Below are 21,216 nucleotides of genomic sequence, written 5' to 3' on the forward strand. Positions count from 1 at the left end.
AAGGCTTGAGGTTCAGTTATTGCCATTAGAGAGGATTCCTAACTTTGAATGGCTGCTTTGTATTCTAAGCACTTTGAATATTTATCACCATTATGGCTGAAAGGCGACAAACAGCCTGCCCAAGATTTCCAAGCTCCTGCATGCCACAAAACAAGATGACATCTCTATATCTAGAAGGCAGCATATAATGTACTAACAGTCAAGAATATAGGATCTAGATCAAGTTACCTCAAGTTGGGTTCGGCCACTCACCAACTGAGACCTCAGGCAAGTTGCTTAAGCTCTCTAAATCTCAGTTTCATCGTCTGTACGATGGGGGTGATACAACTTGTGTTGCAGGATTGTTTTAAGGATTAAATAAGATCATGTTTGTAAAGGGCTTCAAGAGTGCTGGTTCTTTTTTTCTTTTTGATGTGGGCCATTTTTAAAGTCTTCATTGAACTCGTTACAATATTGCTTCTGCTTTACGTTTTGGTTTTTTGACCCTGAGGCGTGTGGGATCTTAGCTCCTTGACCAGGGATGGAACCCAAACCCCCTGCAATGGAAGGCGACGTCTTAAGCACTGGACCACCAGGGAAGTCCCGCAGCAGTGCTGGTTCTTACATAAACAAACACACACACACACACACACACACACACACACACACACACACACACGGAGCTAGAAAGAAAGGAGGTGAGAAAGCTGGTAATGTGCCTTCAGAATTACGTCAGCTCATCCATAGTTAGACTATCGAAGACATATCTAAGAAAAGACATATACAAAAGGCATCTATCAGCCAATAAAGATATTCACTGCTGAGAACTCCAGGCTAGAAACCTGTATTTTGTAAACTTCCTGGGAAGAGTTTCTGTCCATGTTTTTAAACAAAAAGAAAGCTCTTACTGAGAGACAAATGTGCACCAGGCACTATCTCAGAAGCTGGGGGTATAAAAGGCAACAAGATTGAAAAGCCCTCACCTCACAAAGCTTACCTTCCAGTTGGAGGAGTCAGACAACAGACAAAATAAATAAGCAAGTAGGTTGGATTGATGAGAGTGAATAAGAAAAAAAATATAAAGCAAGGAGAGGGAACAGGAAGCACCAGGGATGCAGCTGAAATTTTTAGATAGCAGAGACCCTAAGGCGGGAGCACGTCTGACAGTGGTCAAGAAAGAGCAAGGAGGCATCTGTGACTAGAGTTCAGAAAAGTGGGAGCTAAGGTCAGGGGTGACAGGGACCAGATCCTGTACGGACTTAATAGGCATCTTGTTCTAGATGTCACGAGAAGAAAGGGTTTGTGATGGTTAATTTTATGTGTCAACTTGACCAGGCCAGAGGGTGCCCAGATATTGGTCAAACATTATTCTGGGTTTGTCACTGAGGGCGTTTTTGGATGAGATTAACCTTTGAATTGGTAGCCTGAGTAAAGCAGATTGCCCTTCATAAAGTAAGTGGCCCTCATCCAATCAGGTGAAGGCCTGAATTGAACAAAAAGGCTGAGTAAGAGGGAACTTCTCCAACCTGACCACTTGAGCTGGTTCTCAGGCCTTTGAACTCAAACTAGAACTACAATCTCTCCTGGGTCTCCAGGTTGCTGATGGCAGATTTTGGAACTTCTAAGCCTCCAGAGTCTCATGAGCTAATTCCTTATAATAAATCACACAGATATAGATACAGACACAGACAGAGATGTATCTCCTATTGATTCTGTTTCTCTGGAGAACCCTGCCTAATCAGGCTTCAAAGAGGAGTTATCTACAGGGTCTCTTGGGGTAAACAGGTCAAAGAAGGTGAGGACTGCAAAGTGACCACTGCATTTAGCAACACGGAAGTCACTAGTGATGTTATGAGCAATTTTAGAGGCGCGGGGCCTAAATGGATTGTGTTCAAGAAAGAACTAGGGAACAGGAAAGAAGAGCATACGGACACTTAATAATGAGAGGAATTTTTTAAAAAAAACAAGGGAGAAATAACAGCATTTTATATGCTACTGAGAATGATACAATAGAGAAGAAAAATTTGATGATGCAAATAAAGGATGAATGACTGGAGTGATGTCTTTGAGCAGGTAGAAGGTGACGGGGTCGACTGCACGTGAAACGACTGCACGTGACACGACGGGGGCCTCAGCCAGGAGCATAAACACAGAAGATGCAGCAGCGGGTCAGGCACAGAAGTGGCAAAAGGTGCCACATGCCCGTGGGAGCCTGTGCAAGGTTTCTTCCAATTGCTTCAGTGTTTTTCCCAGTGAAATAAAGGAAGAATTGAAGGTTTAAAGTGAGATATTTAAACACTGTCCGGGAGAGTAACTGGACAGAGAAAACAGAATAGAACCAGTAACAGGCCTGCTTGATTTTGGGGATCATGGCTCTAAAGTGAAACTCGTCAGTAGGGTTTCTCCAGCCACATGTCAGCTATACTGACCCCAGCAAAAAACAAGCCAGAGGCTGGATTCAACAGGCCAGAACAGATGCAGTTCACGGCCCTCCTCCCAATCCACCCAGACCCGCCTGCCGCTCTACCTCCCAGCTGGAGCTGCCCCACCAGGCCTGGCCAACGCACGCAAGCTTCACGTGATCAGAGAGGCCCAGCCCCTGACCCGCGTGTCCTCTCCTAACACCGCCAGCTGTCCCTTCCTCCCCCCAGGGGTGAGGGTTGGGCTTTGGTGGGCTTTGTTTTGCCCACTGTGGCAGAAGAAGCCACAGCAGCTCCAATGCCCAAATTCAGCTGCTTCTCCAGCAGGTACCTGGAGAGCCCAAGTAACAAACCCGAAAGCACACAACAGTTAAGACCCTGTGGGGCAACTCTGACCATTAAGAGACAGGAAACGGGAAGGAGCCAACACATTGCTCAGCTGTCGTCCCCACACACCTGCCCCCTGGGAGTGTTCTGAGAGGTGCCATGATTCTCTGGAGGTTTCCAGCATTGCCTAGCAACCAGCTAAGGTTCTTGTGAAACTGTGGCCAGCTTGATAACATACCACTCACTTTGGATATGCTTTCTCTCCTTCTCTGCCTAACTTTCTTCTTTCCCCCCTCACTCTAACTTCACATAAAGTATTAGCATAGAAGCTTTGTCTTACGTTCTTTTCTGGAGAATCCAGGCTAAGACACAGGTGGTGGCTTAGCCAAGACTATAGATGAAACTAGAGGAAAACAAGGTAATAGGATCAGAGGATGTATTATAACGACTGACTGTGAGAATGCTCAGGGGAATAGGTGGTAGGATCAATGAACTGAAGGTCACGATGGGGCGGGGCGGAAGACCAGGAAATGGGAGGGTGGAAGGCGTGAGCTAAGAAGTTCAGGAAGAAGCAGTCAGAGCGCTAAGTTTGAAATTAAGATGACAGGGGTGTTTCAGATAATGGTAATTCAAGGGAATGGGTATACAAGGTAGGGGAGAGAACAGGATACCTGGGAGAGAGGTCAAGGAACTAAGAAGCCAAGGTATTTAAGGACCGGGGTCACTGTTGTTTAACTGTTGTCCAGTCATTCACAGTTGCTCTGGGATCAACTATCTTCAGGGATACTGAAATCATAAAAGACTACAGACACTGTACTGTACTAAGTGACAGAAAGGTAGAAGCTACTTCTGTTCTAGTAATAGACTAGTAACTCAGATCCCTCCCTGAGAACCTGAACAAAATATTTAAAACATCTGCTTGAAGGAATCAGACAACTGACAAGATAAGGCCAGAATGCAGGAGAGACTGAAGCTTAGGAAGGGACGTCCAGCTACTGAGGTCACTCTTCCCCTCAAGGATGTTTGCCGATTTCATCGGGGACCATTAAGAGATGGAGTCATGTATCTGACAGGCTTCTGGAGTTAGGGCAAAGACACTGGACTCCACAAGTACTGCCACTGGGGAGAGGAGAAAAGGACAGCAGCTAGTGAATGCCCGTTTCTTGGCTGACACTCCAAAAGGCTATACCCTAGGAGTTAAGGATGAAACTGAAGTAAACAGACCCTCAAAGGGACTGCAGTTCAGCTTTGAATCATTTCAACTGGGTCATCTGAAATTGGATTAAGGTGATTCCAGAGTGCTAGTGTAAATAAATCCTCTCTAGAAGAAGATATTATCCTGGGCCTCAAAAATTTTTTTATAACCGATTTTGCAAATTGCAAGTTTGATATAAAACATGTGATAAAAAATGACCAGGCATATGAGGAAACAATACAACATGAACAAAAGACAGAAGAAATATAAAATGGAAACAGATCCACAAGCATTCCACATATTAAGAGTTACCAGATTTTAAAATAACTATACTTACAATGTTCCAGGAGATAAAAGACAAGATATACAATTTTAGCAGAGAACTAGGAACTATAAAAAAAGAACCAAATGAAAGCTCTAAAACTAAAAAAAGACTATACAAACTGAAACTAGGAACTCAATGGACGGATTTAAAAGCAGATAGAGAAAGACAACTTAGAATAAAATAAGTCAAATGAAGCCCAAAGATGTTAAAATTTGAAAAACACAGACTAGAGGCTAAGAGACAGAGATACAGAACATATATGAAATTGAAGTTTCAAAAAAGAATGGAGGGTTTCCCTGGTGGCGCAATGGTTGAGAGTCCGCCTGCCAATGCAGGGGACACGAGTTTGTGCCCCAGTCCGGGAAGATCCCACATGCCGCGGAGCGGCTGGGCCCGTGAGCCATGGCCGCTGAGCCTGCGCGTCCGGAGCCTGTGCTCCACAACGGGAGAGGCCACAACAGTGAGAGGCCCACATACCACAAAAAAAAAAAAAAAAAAGGAATGGAACAGAAGCAATAACTGAACAATGACTGAGAAGTTCCTAAAAATAATGAAAACACAGCAAGCCACAGGTTCAAGAAGCCCTAAGAATCCTAAACAAACTTAAAAAAAAAAATTCATACCTAGGGACATCACAATAAAATAGCTGAAACAAAGACAAAGAGAAAAAAATTTTAAACCACCTGAAAAAAAAAAAACAGGCGGGTTACAATAATACTTTACTAAAAAAGAAAAGAAGACAATATATGTATATGTATAGCTGATTCACGTTGTTATAAAGCAGAAACTAACACACCATTGTAAAGCAATTATACTGCAATAAGGATATTTAAAAAAAAAAAGAAAACAAAACAAAACACAATGAAATACTTCTGAAGTGCTCAAAGAATATAACTGTGGCCTAGAATTCTATACCCAGTAAAAATAACCTTCAAGAATAAACCTGACATAAAGACATTTTCAGATAGATTTATCAATAGCACGCCTACCCCGGAAGAAATATCACAGGATATTCTGCAAGCAGAAGAAAAATAAACCCAGATAGAAAATTGTGAGGGGCACAAAGGAACGAAGGGCAACAAAAAGAGTAAAGATGCGAATGAATCCTAATGAAATAACTGTGTAAGATAATTGTTTCTATAGGAATTAAAACATGTAAGACAAAATATAAAACAACAAGGCACACAGGGAGCACCAGGGGTGACTGAAGGGTTCTATGGTCCTTGCACTGCCCTTTAAGAGGGCAAAAGCACCTAATTTACATCAGATTGATAAATCAAGGATGTAAATTATAATCTCTAAGGGAGAAGATTCTGGGAAAACGGTGGAATAAGAAACACCCGAAATCTGTCTCCCCACCTAGACAACAACTGCACTGGCAGAATCTGTTGATGTAACTACTGAGTAGCTCTGGGGTCTACTGAAGGCTTTGCAACTTCTAGGAAAAGGGCAGGAACGTAAACTGCGTTAATTTCAACTTCAGCTTTTATACATGCACTCCTATGTTCACAGCAGCATATTCATAGTAGCCAAGACATGGAGTCAACCTAAATGTCTATCAACAAATGAATCGATAAAAAAAGATGTAGTATAGGGCTTCCCTGGTGGCGCAGTGGTTGCGAGTCCGCCTGCCGATGCAGGGGACACGAGTTTGTGCCCCGTTCCGGAAGGATCCCACATGCCACGGAGCAGCTGGGCCCGTGAGCCATGGCCGCTGAGCCTGCGCGTCCGGAGCCTGCGCTCTGCAACGGGAGAGGCCACAACAGTGAGAGGCCCGTGTACCGCCAAAAAAAAAAAAAAAAGATGTAGTATATGTATAAGTGGAATATTACTCAGCCATAAAAAAGAATGAAATAATGCCATTTGCAGCAACATAGACAGACCTAGAGATTATCATACAAAGCAAAGTAAGTCAGAAGGAGAAAGACAAATACCATATGATATCACTTATATGTGGAATCTAAATTACAACGCATATGTAGAACATATCTACAAACATAAACAGACTCACAGACCTAGAGAACAGACTTGTGGTTGCGGCGGGGAGGGCGTTGGATGGAGTGGGAGGTTGGGATTAGCAGACGCAAACTACTATATACAGAATGGATAAACAATAAAGTCCTACTGTACAGCACAGGGAACTATATTGAATATCCTATGATAAATCATAATGGAAAACAATATGAAAAAGAATGTATATATATGTATAACTAAATCACTCTGCTGTACAGCAGAAACAATCAAACTTTGTGAAAGTCAAAGACAAAGACAGAATCTTGAAAGCAAGAGAGAAATGACTCGTCGCATTCTAAGGATCCTCAATAAGATTATAAGCAGATTTCTCATCAGAAACTTTGGAGGCCAGAAGACAGTGGGTCAATATATTCAAAGTGCTAAAAGGAAAAAACATCAATCAAAAAACCTTGTATCTGGCAAAACTGTTCTTTAAACAGCCTGAAAAAGGAAGGAAATTCTGACATATACTACAACATGGATGAATCTTGAGGACATTATGCCAAAGGAATTTAAAAAGAAAACAAAGACTGTATGATTCCATTTATATGAGGTACTTAGAGCAGTCAAATTCAGAGACACAGAAAGTAGAAGGGTGGGTGCCAGGGGCTGGGAGAGGAGGGAATGGAGCGTATTTAACGGGTATAGAGTTTCAATTTTACAAGATGAAAAGAGTTCTGGAGATGGAGGGCGGTGATGGTTGCACAACATCATGAATGTATTTAATACCCCAAACTGTGCACTTAAAAATGATTAAAGATGGTAAATTTTCTGTGTATTTTACCACAATAAAAAAAATTTGCAAACCAAAATAAAACCATTAAGAGAACGGTATTTTGAAAAACAGCATATAACTACCAAGCTAAGGAGACAGGGTAGAATAATAATAAACACTAAATGCAAAAGAAGATCAAAGGAACAAGAAAGAAACAGAACAGGTGGGTCAAATAAATAGAAAGCTTTCAATCAGTAGATCTAACTACAAATATATGAGCAAATACTTAAAAGAAAGTGTAAACGGTTCTAAATGTCCTACATAAAAGCAAAAATTTCCTTCTAAGATTTGGATAAAAATGTGTACAGACATACTTAAAACATAAGAATAAAGAAAGACTGAAAGCACAAAGATGAGAAGTCACTATGCAAACACTAACAAAAAGAAACTGGCGTAACTATATTGATATGAGGTAAGAAGCGTTACAAGAGATACAGAGTGACTCCGTAATAAGGGGTTCAATCCTCCACAGCGATCTTTGGAGAAGCTGCAAAAAGCAGTAGTGAGTGGTATAATCTGATGACATCATATTCACTGTGGGTGTTTTTATGGAAGAGAAAAAAATGGTACAGAAGTGGCAATACAGAACAAGGAGGAAGACACCCCACTTCCAGGCACAGTGATATGAGGCATGTAGGGAAAAGGCAAGCACCACGTGAGAGCGCTGCTGGGAAAACAGTGCCGTCAGGAGACAACGAATTTGCTGTAAGAACAAGAATGTGAGGAACATTCACAAAAGAAATTGAGGATTAGGGGGATTCTGCTGATGTACCCTGAGTTTCAGAAGGCTCCATATAAAAGTGTCAAGAGAAGGTCAGGGGTGCGAGATGCGATCAGAAAAAAAATGTACAGTGTCTGAGAGATTAAAGCCTATAGAACAAGGGGATGACCTAGGAATCCTGGCCTTCTTGGTGACTGATAACCAAGAAAAAAGAACATATGGGACTTCCCTGGTGGCCTAGTGGTTAGGATTCCAGGCTTTCACACCATGACCCAGGTTCGATCCCTGGTCCGGGAACTGAGATCCCACAAGCCACACTGCACGGCCAAAAAGAAAAAGAAAAAAAAAAAAGCACATAATGAGATCAATACCAATGGCAGAGAGCGACAGAGAAGCTAGGAGTGCTGAGGGAGGGGAAGGTGGGGTGAGGACCTCTCCAGGAACATCTGAAGTTCTGGGGCTTCCTTTCAACTTCTGTTGAAGCCTCTAGGCTGGCAGAGTAGCAGTCTCACTCTGAGCAGAGGAACACTTTCTTGATCCCCTGAAAAAGGCTGCACGACTCTGAGCTCAGATTTTAAAGAGCCAATAAATCTCTGGTAGCTACCAAAAGGAGGGTTATTCTCAGAGGAAGAAGGCGAGCTGGTTACACAGCCCTCCTCCAAAGTCCGCCTCTGGAGTTCCTACCTGCCCGAGTTCCAAAAGATTTTACATTGTCTTTAATAGTGTTGTTAAGCACAATTATTCTACTACGAATGGTAATGAGGGTAATGGGAGTTCACCAGTTCTGTGCCTTTGTATTTCATTCATTTATTTGTTCAAAAGATTTTTACTTTGTGCCAAGTATGTGCTGAACAATGTTCTAGACTCTGGGGATACAGCATAAACAAAAACCTGTGCCTTTATGGAGGTTAAGTTTTAGAACAGATATTAAACAAATATGTACATTTCTATTACGTTAGTAGGTGCTATGAAAATAAGAAACAGTGTACCAGGATAAGCGGGACTGGAGTGCAATGGAGGTTTTCATTTAAATAGGATGGTCAAAATATCTCCTCTGAATTATTCTTGCCCCAAATAATTTTAATCAGAAATTGATCAATCCTCTAAATTTAACCACCAGTTTATAGAAAATATAAAGGATAAAGGAACATGTTAAAAACAGTACAGGGGGTGGGTCTCTAAGACCAGAAAATTGAGAGCTTCTTCGCGCCCCGGCAGCTGCACCCGGTGACTCGGCGGCCGTCAGCATGCCACAAGATGAATATATCGAGTTACACCGTAAGCGCTATGGATATCGTTTGGATTACCATGAGAAAAAGAGAAAGAAGGAAGATCTAGAGGCTCACGAACGTTCAAAGAAGGCAAAAAAAATGATTGGTCTGAAAGCTAAGCTCTACCATAAACAGCGCCATGCTGAGAAAATACAAATGAAAAAGACTATTAAGATGCATGAAAAAAGAAACAGCAAACAGAAGAATGATGAAAAGACTCCACAAGGAGCAGTACCTGCATATCTACTGGACAGAGAGGGACAGTCTCAAGCTAAAGTACTTTCCAATATGATCAAACAAAAATGAAAAGAGAAAGCGGGAAAATGGGAAGTCCCACTGCCCAAAGTTCGTGCCCAGGGAGAAACAGAAGTATTAAAAGTTATTCGAATGGGAAAGAGAAAGAAGCAAGCCTGGAAGAGGATGGTTACTGAAGTTTGTTTTGTTGGAGATGGCTTTACTCGAAAACCACCTAAATATGAAAGATCCATTAGGCCAATGGGATTACGTTTTAAGAAGGCCCACGTAACACATCCTGAGCTGAAAGCCACCTTCTGCCTGCCAATACTTGGTATGAAGAAGAATCCCTCATCCCCACTATATACAACTTTGGGTGTTATTACCAAAGGTACTGTCATTGAGGTGAACGTGAGCGAGTTGGGCCTAGTGACACAAGGAGGCAAGGTCATTTGGGGAAAATATGCCCAGGTTACCAACAATCCTGAAAATGACGGATGCATAAATGCAGTCTTACTGGTTTGACAGCAGATACATACAAATATCTCCTTATAATTATTGAAGACTACACACCAATCAGGAAACCATTACTCTGATATTTCTGAATACTACCAATCAGCCTTACATGTCTGCAGTCATCAAGAAAACTATTCTATTGTTTAAAAAAAAAATTTAAATGGCCTAGTTTAAAAAAAAAAAAAAAGAACAGTACAGGGATGCAATCAGAAAATCCAGAATGAGGGAAACTCAACCAGACAACCTAGTGGTTTTCTACAACTAAATTACGAGGGAAATCAAAATTAAAGATGGGGAAATCTATATATTAAGATTTATGTGTGTGCTTTTGGCCAAGATGGTAGCAGAGACCAGATTTACCCTCCTCCCTGAAAAATCCAGACAAACAAACAAAATATAAGAAACAATGGTCTTCCAGACAACGCACATCAGTGATCCTTGAAAGGTGGGAAACAAGGGACTTCCCTGGTGGTCCAGTGGTTAAGAATCCGCCTGCCAATGCAGGGGACACGGGTTCGAGCCCTGGTCCGGGAAGATCCCACATGCTGCGGAGCAACTAAGCCCATGCGCCACAACTATTGAGCCCACACGCCACAACTACTGAAATCCGTGCGCCTAGAGCCCGTGTGCCACAACAAGAGAAGCTACTGCAATGAGAAGCCCGCACACCACAATGAAGAGTAGCCCCCGCTCACCGCAACTAGAGAAAGCCTGCATGCAGCAACGAAGAACCAATGCAGCCAAAGATAAATTTATATTAAAAAAAACTAAGCAAACTGTACACTTTAAACATGAGAGTTTATTAAATGTCAATTATACCTCAATAAAACTTTTAAAATATTTTATTTATCAATTTATTTTGGCTGTACTAGGTCTTAGTTGCAGCACGTGGGATCTTAGTTACAGCATGCAGGCTCTTAGTTGTGGCATGTGGACTTCTCAGTTGTGGCATGTATGTGGGATCTAGTTCCCCGACCAGGGATCGAACTCGGGCCCCCTGCATTTGGAACTCGGAGTCTTAACCACTGGACCACGAGGGAAGTCCCAATAAAGCTTTTTTTTTTTTTTTAATAAATTTATTTATTATTGGCTGTGTTGGGTCTTCGGTGCTGCAAGCAGGTGCTACTCTTCATTGTGGTGCGCAGGCTTCTCATTGCAGCGGCTTCTCTTGTTGTAGAACACAGGCTCTAGGCACTCGGGCTTCAATAGTTGTGGCATGTGGGCTTCAGTAGTTGTGGCTCATGGGCGCATGGGCTTGGTTGCTCCGTGGCATGTGGGATCTTCCCAGACCAGGGCTTGAACCCATGTCCCCTGCATTGGCAGGAGGATTCCTAACCACTGCGCCACCAGAGAAGTCCCAATAAACCTATTTTTTTAATGCAACATGTGCATCATGTTTGAATGCTGATCTAAACAACTATTTAAAAAGAGACGACTGGAGCTTTAATTATACTAAGGAACAAATATTAATTTTATTTAATTGTGCTACCTGTGGTTAGATCTTTTGTTGTTATTGTTGTTTTTTATATTTAAAGACTTAATTGTTTTAGAGCAGTTCTAAGTTTATAGCAAAATCAAGAGGAAGATACAGAGATTTCCCATATACTTTCTGCCCCTACACATGAATAGCTTCTCCCACTATCAACATCCCCACCAGAATGGGACATTTGTTACCACTGACAAACCTATGTTGACACATCATAATCACATAAAGTCCACAGCACACTAGGGTTCACTTTTGGTGGTGTACATTCTATGAGTTTGGACAAACGTATAATGACGTGTATCCATTACTATGGTATCCTAGAGTACTTTCCCTGCTCTAAAAATCCTCTGTGTTCTGCCTAATCATTCCTCCTCCTCCTCTAACCTCTGGCAACCACTGATCTTTTTACTGTCTATGTAGTTTTGCTTTTTCCAGAATATCACATAGTTGAAAGAATACAGTATGACGCTAGACTGTCTGTATTTTAGGGATAACATACTTACAGATGGATAGGTAGGTAGGTCAAGACAGGCCTCACTGAGAAGGTAACACTTAAGCAAAGATTTGTAAGAAGCAAAGGAGATAAAAGTCATAAAAGTAATACAAGAACCAGACTAAGTAGGTCTTGTAAGGCCGAAGTCTTTCACTTTTACCCTAAGTGGAACACGGGCCACTGTGAGGTTCTGAGCAGTAGAGGAACATACTGACTTACATTTTAACATGTGGAAGCAGAAGACTGACTAGAAGGCAACCTCAGTAATTAAAGTTATAGATAAGGATGGCTTATAGGAGGACAGCTGCAGTGGAGGCAAATAAGAAGCAATCATATTCTCCAAGCTAGCAGATATGGTCTGTAGGCAGGGATACGAAAATGATATAGGCAGTTCCCACCCTCAATGGGCAGTGGCAAAGACATAGAAGCTAAGACTTACCTAAAGATAGAGAAGTGCTGTGACAGAAGTAAGTAACAAGGTACAACAGGAAGACAGACGAGGTGGACGCAACTTAGAGGAGAGATGGGAGAAGCGTCCGTGATAATTCTCCATCGATGTTGCCTGAATTATTACGTACTGGTATCTCAACCTCAAAGCTGCTACATCCCCTGTTCAGCGGATGGCACCACCAATCACCAAGTCACTTAAGCCAGAATCCTAGGAGTTGTCGTCGCCTCCTTGTACCCCACATTAAATCTATCATTACAGTCTGTCTACTGTAACTGCTTAAGAGCTTTCCAACACATCCTCATTTCCCTCCTACGCCCACGGCATCCCCTCACCAGAACTTGACTCCACAAGGGCCGGTATGTCTAGTCTGTTCACAGTGCCTACAATGGTGCCTGGCACATAGTACATGCTCATTTACAAGTTTCTAAATAAGTAAGTGGTCTTCTCTACCTCTCGTTAATTCAGTCCCACAAGCTCTCCTCGTCACAACAACCAATGATCTTTCTGAACTGCAATCACATTCACAGCACTCTGTGCTTAAAACTCTCCAGCCTTGCTCAGTGAAGAGCAATGACTCTCCTAAGTGGGGCAGTGCAGCTTTAAAACACATGGTCAGTATGGCAGGTAGTAGTTCACAAAAATATTACACTATTGCTTCCGTAACACAAACATTAATGTGTTATTTTTAAGAGACATAAGTCTTAAACGGTTATTAAAGCTCGTTTAATTTTGCACAGCAATGGGAACCACTGACAAATGGTTATTAAAAATCACTTAATTTTGCAAAGCAAAGGGAACCATTGAAAACATGAAACAAGAACCTACAGAATGGGAGAAAATATCTGCAAGTGATGCGACCAACAAGGGGTTAATATCAAAAATATACAAACATCTCATACAACTCAGTATCAAAAAAAAAACAAACAACCCAATCAAAAAATGGGCAGAAGACCTGAATAGACATTTTTCCAAAGAAGACATACAGATGGCCAACAGGCACACGAAAAGATGCTCAACATCACTAATTATTAAAGAAATGCAAATCAAAACCACAGTGAGGTAACTCCTCACACCAGTCAGAATGATCAACAAAAAGTCTACAAACAACAAATGCTGGAGAGGGTGCAGAGAAAAGGGAACCCTGGTGCACTGTTGATGGGAACGTAAATTGGTGCAGCCACTATGGAAAACAGTATGGAGGGTCCTTTAAAAACTAAAAATAGAACCACCACGTGATTCAGCAATTCCACTCCAGGGTATATCTCCAAAAGCACAGAAAACACTAATTCAAAAAGATACATGAAAAAAAAAATATATATATATATATATGCATCCAGTGTTCCTAGAAGCACTATTTACAATAGTCAAGACTTGGAAGCAACCCAACTGCCCATCAACAGACAATATGATTAAGAAGATGTAAAACTCACACACATGCACGCGCACACACACACACACGCACACACACACACACACAGGAATATTACTCAGCCATAAAGAATGAAATACTGCCATTTGCGGCAACATGATGGACCTAGATAATATTATGCTTAGTGAAATAAATCAGACAGAGAAAGACAAACACTATAATATCACTTACATATGGAATCGAAAAAATAATACAAATGAATGTATATGAGAAACAGACTCACAGATATAGAAAACAAACTCATGGTTACCAAAGGGAAGAGGGAAGGGGGAAGGGAAAAATTAGAGGTATGGAATTAACAGATACAAAATACTATATATAAAATAGATAAGCAACAAGGAGTTACTGTAGAGCACAAAGCATTATACCCATTATCTTGTAACAACTTACAATGTAGTATAATGTGCAAAAATACTGAGTCACTATGCTGTACACCTGAAACTAACACAATATTGTAAATCAACTATACTTTAATTAAAATATAATAGGGGGCTTCCCTGGGGGTGCAGTGGTTAAGAATCCGCTTGCCAATGCATGGGACACAGGTTCGAGCCCTGGTCCGGGAAGATCCCACATGCCACGGAGCAACTAAGCCTGTGCGCCACAACTACTGAGCCTGCGCTCTAGAGCCCACGAGCCACAACTACTGAAGCCCATGCGCCTATAGCCTGTGCTCCGCAATAAGAGAAGCGACCGCAATGAGAAGCCCGCGCACTGCAACGAAGAATAGCCCCCGCTCGCCACAACTAGAGAAAGCCCGCGTGCAGCAACGAAGACCCAACGCAGCCAAAAAATAAATAAAATAAAATAAATAAAAATTAAAAAAAAAAATAGGGAGTCCCCTGGTGGCCTAGCGGTTAGGACTCCGCACTTTCACTGCTGTGGCCCAGGTTCAATCCCTGGTCAGGGAACTGAGATCCCACAAGCCACACGGCATGGCCAAAAACTAAATAAAAACATTTAAACGACATTTAAAATAAATTCCAAATGGAGGATGACTGCTAGTAAGCAGAGGGTTTCTTTGGGGGTAATGAAAACGAAATTAGACAGTAGTAACGGTTGTACAACTCTGTGAATATACTAAAAACTGCCAAACTGTACACTTAAAAGAGAGTGAATTTTATGGTGTGTGAATTGTATCTTAGTAAAGCTATTATTTAAAAATAAAATAAGCTCCTTAGCTCGGCACACAAGGCCCTTCTGATCTGTCATGTGCCTACCTCTACAGTCTCACCTTCCACCACTTTACTGATTGCTTCCCCAAGCCTCAATTATATCAAACTTCCTCAAAAATGTCACATCCTCTCTACCCACAGGATCTAAACATATGGATCCCTCAGCCTGGAGAGCTTCCCTTCATATGCCCTTCAAGACCTACCTAAGGGTCACCTCGGGAAAGCCCTCCCTTCCACATCCAATTTCAACCACCTCACCTCATCCCACCATGCCCCCAGGCTGTCAGAGCACAGGCATACTTTATCACACGGCACTCACATACACCAGACGAGGCATTTTATGACTACTGGATACAGTAAGTACTCAATAAATAAGTCTAATATACAACTTCATTTTCTGTAATGTGGAAAAGCAAATTTACTAAACTTTAGCCAAAAAAATTTTTTTTGCTAAAGCAAAGATGACAAAAATCTTATAATTATAGGGACTTCCCTGGTGGCCCACTGGTTAAGAATCCGCCTGCCAATGCAGGGGACACGGGTTCGAGCCCTGGTCCAGGAAGATCCCACATGCTGCGGAGCAACTAAGCCCATGCGCCACAACTACTGAGCCCATGTGCCACAACTACTGAAGCCTGTGCGCCTAGAGCCCGTGCTCTGCAACAAGAGAAGCCACCGCAATGAAAAGCCCGTGCACTGCAACAAAGAGTAGCCCCCATTCACTGCAGCTAGAGAAAGCCTGCACGCGGCAACGAAGACCCAACGCAGCCAGAAATTAAAAAATACAATAAGTAATTTTTAAAAATTCTTACAATTATTAAATCTGGTTGCCAGACATACAGGACTCATTAATATTTCTATTGTGTTCTACATGTTCAAATTCTTCATAAGCAAAAAAGCAAACTCATTAATGTTTAGGAAAACTATATAAGTGTAAAATCCTGTAACAGAGAGAAAAATTAGTGTTCTTAGACCACCAGAAGTAAAAGGAGTCCATCGTTTTCTCACACGAGTTCCTAAAAGTACGTACAAAAGTGCAATGTGTAAAAAGCAAGACAATAGATGTGTCAGAGGGGAATTACGTTCCTGAAAAGCTAAAACTAAAAAACACCTAATTACATCTCATCTTACTTTTTCCAGAGCATAATTCCAATTTCATACATGTTCTTAAATTGGTTTTTTCCTTCACAATTAAACACAGTCCACCAATGAATGTGTCTAATTGAGGCAAAAGTTGCATGCTTTTAGAATGCCTAATGATTATTAGCTTTGTCTTAACTGCATTAAAGTCTGTAGAACTTAAACGTCAAATCACTGGTATCAACACTTTCACTTTGCTACTACTACTTGTTCTTAATAAGATAGAAAGTGTGGTTTCAAAACTTTTTTACAGCAATACAACTCTTACTTTAAAAATTATCTAGAAACTTAAAATGCAAAACTAAATAAAAGCACAGCTACTCCAGCTTCTACCCTGCTTTAGCAGGGTGAGGCGCCTGCATGCCCACCCCCAACCTCTCTGCTCCACTAACAATACTGTACAAAAATGGCAATACCATGGAAACTGACCCACTGCCAAGCAAGCAGAACACCAGCAAGGACTCAGAATGATAGTTCATCAGTTATATAAAACCCTAATTCAGTTTAGGAGGATCAATATGTGGCATATGAAAGCGCCAGATGTTCAAAATCTAAAAGGCATCGAGCTGAAAATGACTAGGAAACAATAAAAATTCTGTAAGAAGTGCTTCAAAAGGAACACACACACACACAAATATTTATTACATCTCAACAAGATGGAAGTCTAAGACAGTCCAAGAATGAGATATTTCCTAAATTGTACTTTTCAAAGAGAAAAGTATATTTTTCTCTGAAAAAGTATTAGTTCTTATTAGAATGAATAATTTTTAAATAATATATTTTATAAAGAATAGTGAACTCAAAAAAAAATCCTGCTTTGGAAAATTCTGGCTAGAATCATCAGATTTCAATGAGTAGGCAGACTAAGCACTCTATCATGAACACTGAAATGAATAGTGGCTATATGAAAACATAAAATTTGATATTCCGGTTTCTAAAAGCATTATTATTATTCTATTTACAGAATGCTTCCATGAACATAAAACCCAAACTTAAAAGTTTAAAAGCCACAACAAGCCAAAGCAATTTGCAGAAGAAACAATAAAGCTGAGGGTTATCATGTTCCCTGATTTCAAACTACATTACAAAGCTACAGTAATCAAAAGAGTATGCCACTGGCCCCAAAACAGGGACATAGATAAATGGAACAGAATAGACAGCCCAGAAATAAGCCTACATTTATACAATCAATTAATCCACAACAAAGGAGACAAGAATATGCAATAGGGAAAAGACAGCCTCTTCAATAAATGGTGTTGGAAAAATCATACAGCTACATGCAAAAGAATCAAACTGGACCGCTTTCTCACACCACATACAAAAATAAACTCAAAAATGGATTAAAGACTTAAATGTAAGACCTGAAACCATACAACTCCTAGAAAAAAACACAGGCAGTACACTCTGGTTGCCAGAAGGGATGCGGTGGGTGGCGGGGGGGGGGGGGCGGTGAAAGAAGTGACAGGGATTAAGAGGTACAAACCTCCAGTCATGGGAATGTAATATACAGCATAAGGAATATGGTCAATAATATTGTAATAACTTTGTATGGGGACAGATGGTTACTAGACTTATCCTGGTGATCATTTCATAATGCGTGCAAACATCAAATCATTATGTAGTATACCTGAAACTAACATAACATTGTACATTAACTATATTTCAATTTAAAAAAAAAAAAAAAAGCCCTAACAGCTTCAAGAAGGAACGAAATAGATTAGTGGTAAAAGACAACATGTAAATGTGTACTAACGTTTTCTTTAAAAAAGGAAATATAACCAATTCCTCTACTTTTCTTTTTTAAAACATCTAGACTTCTGCTTCCAGCCAAGGTGGGGTGACATGAACCAGATTTACCCTGTCATTATGAACAACTAAAAACGAACATACAAAGCAATAGTCTTCAAGACATTGGACACCAAGTAACAGAGTACAACGATCCCTGAGAGATAGGAAACGAACGAAGTAAATCCTACAACTGCCCCGGTTTACTGCCTGGAGAGAGTTTCCAACTGGCAGCACAGGGAGAAAGAACCCAGGGAAAGTCAGGCAATCTCCCCAAGTTTAGGAGGCAAGCTTAGGCCAAGGAAGCCAGGGCAGCTAGAATTTGTAGGGCAGAATACCAGAAAAGAGAGAGCTGCACAGAAAGAGACCTCCAGAGATCTCCTCCTTGTGTATTCAGCATAGTACTGATCAGCACATGCCTGTGAAGAAATACTTGAGGTTTCTGGATAAAGAACTACTCAAAAGAATAAAAAGAATAATCCATGAGGCTCACACAGGGCCAAGAAGAGTGCCTATTCCCAACAGCCAGAGTGGAAAACCTGAGAATTAAAGGACTATTGGGTAGAGTAAGCACTCAGAAGGGTTTCGGCTCAGCAGTGGGAAATGATTAGCCCTCGACTAAATGCTGCTCTGATCCCACCTAACAAAGCTTAAAAGCAAGATCTGAAATGAACAAGCCGTGTCTAAGGAACTTAACCATGTTCCAGAACAAAGCGCAAGAATATTTATAGGAATATAAAGATACCCAGCATCCAAAGAAAAATTCATAATGTCTGGCATCCAAACAAAAATTACCAAACAAGCAAAGAAACAGGAAAAGACAACCCATAATGAGGAAAAAAATCAATCAGGTGACACCAACTCAGAAATGAGATGGATGGGAGAATTAGTAGACCAGGGCATTAAAACAATTACAACTGTATTGCAAAGTGTTTGAGAAGTTTGAGGCAAGGCTGAGTATGCTCGGGAGACCTGAGATACATTTAAAAAGCCCAAATCACACCTGAAACTATCACAACACTGTTAGTCAACTATACTTCAATAAAAAAAATGAAAAATTTTTTAAAAGACCCAAATCAAACTTCTAGATATGAAACCTGGAAGATGAAAAAAATACATGTATTAACAGCACATTAGACGCTGCAAAAGAAAAAGACTGGCAAACTTAAAGACATAGCAATAGAAAGCATTCAAAATGAAAGAGAGGGGCTTCCCTGGCGGTGCAGTGGTTAATAATCTGCCTGCCAATGCGGGCGACACGGGTTCAAGCCCTGGCCCGGGAAGATCCCACATGCTGCAGAGCAACTAAGCCCGTGCGCCACAACTACTGAGCCTGAGCTCTAGAGCCCGTGAGCCACAACTACTGAAGCCCGCACACCTAGAGCCTGTGCTCCACAACAAGAGAAGCCACCACAATGAGAAGCCCGCACACTGCAGCGAAGAGTAGCCCCCGCTCGCTGCAACTAGAGAAAGCCCATGTGCAGCAACAAAGACCCAACACAGCCAAAAATAAATAAAATAAATAAATTTATTTTAAAAAAAGAAAAAGACTGAACAGAGCACCAGTAAGCAATGGGACTTCAAACAGCCTAATATATGCACACCTGTGTATGTGTAAATACGTATAGTTTACTTTATGTCAATTAAACCTCAATAAAGCTGTTTTAAAAACCTAACCTTTCCAGGGCTTCCCTGGTGGCAAAGTAGCTAAGAATCCACCTGCCAATGCAGGGGACACAGGTTCAAGCCCTGGTCCGGGAGGATCCCACATGCCGCAGAGCAACTAAGCCCATGCTCCACAACTGCTGAGCCTGAGCTACAGAGCCCAAGAGCCACAACTACTGAGCCCTCGTGCCACAACTACTGAAGCCCACACGCCGCAACTACTGAGCCCACATGCCGCAACTACTGAAGCCTGTGTGCCTAGAGCCTGTGCTCCGCAACAAGCGAAGCCACCACAATGACAAACCCGTGCACCACAATGAAGAGTAGCCCCTGCTCACCACAACTAAAGAAAGCCCATGCAGCAAGGAAGACCCAACGCAGCCATAAATAAATAAATGAAAATAAAGATCCCTTAAAAAAAAAAAAAAAAGGCTGAGCCTTCATATTGTTGATTTTTTAAGTCCTACATTTATCTTCAATATAGTCATATACCTTCATCATCCTTTTGGTTTAATTAGGTACTAAATAACCACCTCAAAAAACAAACCTCTCTAAGCTTTCAATTTCTACTTGCTTTCTCAAGAAGCCTGTTTTGAATACCTTAATAGCAATATTTTAACAAATACTCCACTAGAGGAATTAAGTACACAGCCATCATAATATTTATCGGCTGTTCCAATATCACATTTCATCATGCACCTTGATTAAAGAGGCAAAACTACTGAACTAATTAAAAAATTAAAAAGAACAAAGCTTTCATCAGAACCTCTAGATCAGTGCTGTCCAACAGCACTTTCTGGGATAATGGAAATGTCCTACTCGACGCCGTCCAATACAGCAGCCAATAGCTACATACTTGAAATGCAGCTAGTGTGACAGAACTGAATTTTTGATTTTATTTGATTTTAATAAATTTAAATTTAAATAATTATAGATCGGGGCTTCCCTGGTGACGCAGTGGTTGAGAGTCCGCCTGCCGATGCAGGGGACACGGGTTCGTGCCCCGGTCCGGGAAGATCCCACATGCCGTGGGGCAGCTGGGCCCGTGAGCCATGGCCGCTGAGCCTGCGCGTCTGGAGCCTGTGCTCCACAACTGGAGAGGCCACAACAGTGAGAGGCCCGCGTACCGCAAAAAAAAAAAAAAAAAAAAAAAATTATAGATCACTAGTGGCTATATTACTGGACAGCACAGCTCAAGACAATTTAAAAGAAAATCTAGATTGAAATTCTTAAGAAAGATTAGCATTTTCAAAATAATTTTTTTAACATTTACAGCTTATATATTATTAATTTTTAAATTAATAAATATCATAAAATCATAAACACAGAAAAACTCCTATTTTTAAGGCTTGGCTCAGAAGACCACTTCACCTAAAACTTCTTCCTGGTTTCTTCAATGCCCCTCCTCCACCCCAGGGTCAGGTGACCCCGGACACCATGCCTCACAGCACCCTCTGTGTGCTGTCATCAGTGAAGGGGGGGGTAGACGCTTAGGGGAGATGAGGTTTTCTCTTGGGATGATGAAAACACTTTGGAACTAGATGGTGTGGGTGGTGGGTGCACACAATGTAAATGTACTAAATGCCACTGAATTCTTCACTTTAAAATGGTTAATTTTATGTCATATGAAATTCACCTTGATAAAAATAAATTTTTAAGAATGCATCTAAGATGTGTATCTCTAATTCATACAAATTCATTACTAAAAAGGCACAGAAAACAGGGAAAACCAGCTTTTAAATGCAACTTTAAAGCTCAGTTTTTCCTCTTGGGTTTCCATTTTTTAACTAAAGTTGGTGCTTAATTATCAACTGTC

General features: G+C 41.1%; 1 protein-coding gene and 1 pseudogene across 1 annotated transcript in view; one reads left to right on the forward strand and one right to left on the reverse strand.

The window, feature by feature from the left end:
* The window catches only part of RCOR1 (REST corepressor 1), a 113,920-nt gene that overhangs the window by 82,641 nt on the left and 10,063 nt on the right, over nucleotides 1–21,216 (reverse strand). The window lies entirely within an intron of this gene.
* LOC132488969 (ribosome biogenesis protein NSA2 homolog) lies at nucleotides 9,002–9,895 on the forward strand (annotated as a pseudogene).

The sequence above is a fragment of the Mesoplodon densirostris genome, chromosome 4, assembly GCF_025265405.1.
Source record: "Mesoplodon densirostris isolate mMesDen1 chromosome 4, mMesDen1 primary haplotype, whole genome shotgun sequence".
Classification (NCBI taxonomy): Eukaryota; Metazoa; Chordata; class Mammalia; order Artiodactyla; family Ziphiidae; genus Mesoplodon; species Mesoplodon densirostris.